The sequence below is a fragment of the Sinocyclocheilus anshuiensis genome, unplaced genomic scaffold (genome assembly GCF_001515605.1).
Source record: "Sinocyclocheilus anshuiensis isolate Anshui unplaced genomic scaffold, SAMN03320099.WGS_v1.1 scaffold43, whole genome shotgun sequence".
In the NCBI taxonomy this organism is placed as follows: Eukaryota; Metazoa; Chordata; class Actinopteri; order Cypriniformes; family Cyprinidae; genus Sinocyclocheilus; species Sinocyclocheilus anshuiensis.
Genome location: NW_015549580.1, coordinates 1,852,176 through 1,857,952, shown reverse-complemented (window position 1 = coordinate 1,857,952; position 5,777 = coordinate 1,852,176). Strand labels below are relative to the sequence as shown.

The window sequence follows — 5,777 nt, the reverse complement described above, 5'->3', positions numbered from 1 at the left end:
CTGTGGCTTTATAGGTAATATTTTCACTTACACAATTTAGCAAAATCAGACAATATTGTGTCTAATATATACCACAATATTAACTTCTTATTATTGAATTGTTGTAAATAAATATCACGTTTGCAACTCGGCAGTGTTCAAAAAATGCTGGGAAATCCTGTTATTACTATGTTATTACTGTATTATTACTGTGTTATTCCTGTGTTATCACTGAATTATTTCTGTGTTATTACTGTGTTATTCCTTTGTAATATTTGTGTTATTACTGTGTTATTCCTGAGTAATATCTGTTATTTTCATGTTATTACCGAGTTATTTCTGTGTTATTACTGTGTTATTACTGCGTTATTACTGAGTTAATCCTGTGTTATTACTGAATTAGTCCTGTGTTATTCCTGTTTTATTACTGAATTATTACTGTGTTACTGTGTATTTCCTGTATTATTTCTGTTATTACTGTGTTATTCCTGTTATTTCTGTTGTCACTGAGTTATTCCTGTGTTATTTCTGTTATTAATGTGTTAATTTTGTGTTATTCCTGTGTTATTACTGTGTTATTATTGTGTTATTACTGTGTTATTCCTGTGTTATTACTGTGTTATTATTGTGTTATTACTGTGTTATTCCTGTGTTATTACTGTGTTATTATTGTGTTATTACTGTGTTATTCCTGTGTTATTACTGTGTTATTATTGTGTTATTACTGTGTTATTCCTGTGTTATTACTGTGTTATTATTGTGTTATTACTGTGTTATTCCTGTGTTATTACTGTGTTATTCCTTTGTAATATTTGTGTTATTACTGTGTTATTATTGTGTTATTACTGTGTTATTCCTGAGTAATATCTGTTATTTCCATGTTATTACTGAGTTATTCCTGTGTTATTTCTGTTGTCACTGTGTTATTACTGAGTTATTTCTGTGTTATTACTGCGTTATTACTGAGTTAATCCTGTGTTATTACTGAATTAGTCCTGTGTTATTACTGTGTTATTCCTGTTTCATTACTGAATTATTCCTGTGTTACTGTGTATTTCCTGTGTTATTTCTGTTATTCCTGTGTTATTCCTCTTATTTCTGCTATTACTGAGTTAGTCCTGTGTTATTTCTTGTTATTTCTGTTATTACTGTGTTATTTCTGTTATTACTCTGTTAATTCTTTGTTATTCCTGTGATATTTCTGTTGTCACTGAGTTATTGCTATTACTGTTATTTCTGTGTTATTACTGGGTTATTCCTGTGTTATAACTGTGTGTTTCCTGTGTTATTTCTGTTATTACTCTGTTATTTCTGAGTTATTCCTGTGTTATTTCTGTGTTATTACTGTGTTATTAATGTGTTATTCCTGAGAATTTCAGTTATTACTGTGCTATTACTGTATTATTTCTGTGTTATTCCTCTGTTATTACTGTGTTAATCCTGTGTTATTACTGAATTATTCCTGTGTTATTACTGTGTATTTCCGGTGTTATTTCTGTTATTACTGTGTTATTCCTGTTATTTCTGCTATTACTGAGTTATTCCTGTGATTTCTGCTATTACTGTGTTATTTCTGTGTTATTATTGGGTTATTCCTGTGTTATAACTGTGTGTTTCCTCTGTTATTTCTGCTATTACTGAGTTATTCCTGTGTTATTACTGTGTTAATCCTGTGTTATTACTGAGTTATTCCTGTGTTATAACTGTTTTAATTCTGTATTATTACTGAATTATTCCTGTGTTATTACTGTGTATTTCAGGTGTTATTTCTGTTATTACTGTGTTATTCCTGTTATTTCTGCTATTACTGAGTTATTCCTGTGATTTCTGCTATTACTGTTATTTCTGTGTTATTACTGGGTTATTCCTGTGTTATAACTGTGTGTTTCCTGTGTTATTTCTGTTATTACTCTGTTATTTCTGAGTTATTCCTGTGTTATTTCTGTGTTATTACTGTGTTATTAATGTGTTATTCCTGTTATTTCTGCTATTACTGAGTTATTCCTGTGATTTCTGCTATTACTGAGTTATTCCTGTGATTTCTGCTATTACTGAGTTATTCCTGTGATTTCTGCTATTACTGAGTTATTCCTGTGATTTCTGCTATTACTGAGTTATTCCTGTGATTTCTGCTATTACTGAGTTATTCCTGTGATTTCTGCTATTACTGAGTTATTCCTGTGATTTCTGCTATTACTGAGTTATTCCTGTGATTTCTGCTATTACTGAGTTATTCCTGTGATTTCTGCTATTACTGAGTTATTCCTGTGATTTCTGCTATTACTGAGTTATTCCTGTGATTTCTGCTATTACTGAGTTATTCCTGTGATTTCTGCTATTACTGAGTTATTCCTGTGATTTCTGCTATTACTGAGTTATTCCTGTGTTATTTCTGTGTTATTACTGTTATTATTGGGTTATTCCTGTGTTATAACTGTGTGTTTCCTGTGTTATTTCTGTTATTACTGTTATTTCTGCTATTACTGAGTTATTCCTGTGTTATTTCTGTGTTATTACTGTGTTAATCCTGTGTTATTCCAGTTATTTCTGTTATAACTGTGTTACTACTGCATTATTACTGTGTTGATTACTGTTATTAATGTGTTATTTCTGTTTTTTTACTGCGTTATTACTGTTATTTCTGTTTTATTACTGAGTTATTACTGTGTTAATCCTGTATTATTCCTGTGTTAATGCGCTATTACTGAATTATTACTGTGTTATTACTGTGTTTTAATACTGTTATTTCTGTTATTACTGTCTTTTTCCTGCGTTACGAATGTGTTATTCCTGAGTTATTTCTGTTATTCCTGTGTTATTTCTGTTATTACGGTTATTAATGTGTTATTACTGTGTTATTAATGTGTTATTCCTGTTATTACTGCGTTATTACTGTTATTACTGAGTTATAACTGTGTTATTAATGTGTTAATTCTGTGTTATGCCTGTGTTATTACTTTGTTATTCCTGTGTTATTTCTGTTGTCAGTGTTATTCCTGTTTAATTTCTGTGTTATTACTGAGTTAATCCTGTTGTATTCCTGTGTTATTCCTTTGTTATATCTGTGTTATTAACGTGTTATTCATGCAAAGTATGTTGCAGCTGTTATTTCTATGAAATTATGTTGTCTTTGCTATTCTGTTACTAAGAAAATAGTTTTTTTCACTGTTTATCCTATTCTGGCACAATCCCTAAACTGAACTTGAGTAGTTTTACTAGGGGCACCCATCTCACATGAAATTGAACTATGTCAAACATATTCTACCTGCCTTCCTGATATAAATTACTATGAATTTGATATGGTAATTAATACTGAGACACTAATTTGGGCAAAAAGCTCTAATGACTTGTTTAAGACTTGAATCTTACAGCTGAGGACTTGCAACTCAACTTGGACTTGCCTGTCTTGACTCGGGACTTGACTTGGGACTTGTCTGTCTTGACTCGGGACTTGACTCGAGACTTGAATGCAAAGACTCGAGACTTACTTGTGACTTGCAAAACAATGACTTGGTCCCACCTCTGGTAAACATACCTGGCAATAAAGCTCATTCTGATTCTGATTCTGAACAGGTGAAAAAAAAATTAATTATCCTGAAAATATTTACATCATATTATATGATTACATTAAGCTTACTATTTACATGCACAGAAATATTAAGCACCACAACTGCTTCCAACACTGATAATAAAAATTGTTTTTAAGAGCACCAAATCAGCATATTAGAATGATTTCTGAAGGATCATGTGACACTGAAGACTGGAGTAATGATGCGGAGAATTCAGATTTGCAATCACAGAAATAAATTCTTACCGACCAATATAATATGCACATATGTAATAAACTCAGCATTGCCTTTATATATATATGTATGAAATTTTAGTTTTCTTGTTTTGATAAGAAACACTCGTCACTCATCTTTATTACGTTCAATGACAGCCAGTACTTCCCTGTGGGACTACACTGCAGGAACAATCTGCACACCTGACGGTACTTACAGTAAAGGCCTGGCTGAGGAACAAACACACATCCCTACAGACCCAATAAACATTGTATTGTTACTCCGGTAACAGTTGCTGGGATCTCATCATCACAACCTGGATAGTGTCAGGCTCTCAAGAGGTTTCTTATAAACAAGTGTCTGACTAACACGCCATCTCCACCAGACATACAAACGCATGCAGAAATACAAAATCTGTGACTCACACGTTATATCACAGCAGAATGATCTATCACTGTTCCATTTCAACCCTGAAACACTGTCAATAAACAACAACGCCAGCGAACGTGCACTCAGGTTTGTTTCATTAATGAGTCATGGATCTGACAGATTCATTTCCTGATGGTGACTGTTGTGCCTCACTGCTTTCGTGATCACTCTGTCATTTCTGATTCCTGTAGTCAGTGTTTCTGTTACTAATGGTGACAATGGACAGATTGAGCTAGAAAATGCATTAAATGAACCATCTGTGCAACCAAGGTAATCCTGCGCAGCGTCATGTTCAACAATTCTCCTACTGAGATGGAACAATCCTGGTTTTGGATACATTTCATATAAACCATCCATTGTATAAATTAGGATGATAATGGGGGGAAACAATGCAATAAACAAGATGATGGAGGTCAACCCACTATTTAATCAACCGATTCATTAGCAATGTAAAGACTGTTTCCATAATCGCCAAAGAACAAAGTAAACTAATGATTAAAAATTAACAAACATCATTATATTTAGGATACATTGACGTGGAATGAGTTTCTCAGACAGGATTAAACTAGAAACAGGATTTAACTATCTAAAAAAAAAAGCCTAATGTGAAAATATGTTTGTCTGACAGATGCCCTCTGGTGCCTTTTTTTTCCACTTCTATTAATGTTTCTGATTGCGCTATTAATCTATTTCTGTGCACTGCTCTGATTCATTCTGACAGAAGGAGCAGATATTTAAATCGGCGGGTTCCCTAAATGGACACAAACACATTAGCTTGCGTACACAACCAAAATATAATAACAACATAAAAAGATTTATTAAAAGATTTTAGTGTTTAATGAATAATTTTAACGTTCAATCATACATCAGATATTTACAAACAACATGAGGGCAGTGGGTTTGTATATAAATGTCTCGGGAAGCGGAAGAGTTTAGACTGTGGTTTGGGATTTGGAAGTGGTGCTTTGAAAGGCATATGTGATGTGGTTACGGGCATGATTTAGGTAAATATCATTGTATGACTGAACATCTCCAGAGAAATGCCTCCAGTGCATGAGCTCGGACATGCTGACTCGTTGTGGAAATGATACCGTGCTGTCGGCATTGCGACCCAGCTGACATGCCCTTCCAGTCTCCTCCTTTATCTCCTTCACAAAACCTGGAAATGTTTACATTCAAATGAATAAAAATGGTTACTTTTTTGTTTTATTTTGAAAGAAGATAAAAAAAGATCGGTAAAAAAAAACTGTAAAAAAACATATAATTGTGAAATATTATTACAATTTAAAATAACTGGTTTATTTTTTTATATATATTTAAAATGTAATTTATTCCAGTAATAGCAAAGCTAAATCTACAGTTGAAAACAGGTGCTTAATATTTTTGTGGCGACTGTGATACATTTTCTCAGGATTCTTTGATGAACGCAAAGTTCAAGAGAACAGCATTTATTTGAAATTGAATTGTAACATTATAAATGTCTTCACTGGCACTTTTGATCAATTTAATACATCCTTGCTTAATGAAAGTGTTTATTTAAAAACGACCCCAAACCTTAGAACAGTAGTGTACATATATATATATATA

The 5,777-nt window shown here is 32.5% G+C and overlaps 1 pseudogene; it reads right to left on the bottom strand.

Annotated features, from left to right (window-relative positions):
* Positions 1–5,084: 5,084 nt before the first annotated feature.
* The window catches only part of LOC107657607 (DNA repair and recombination protein RAD54B-like), a 7,817-nt pseudogene continuing 7,124 nt past the window's right edge, over positions 5,085–5,777 (bottom strand).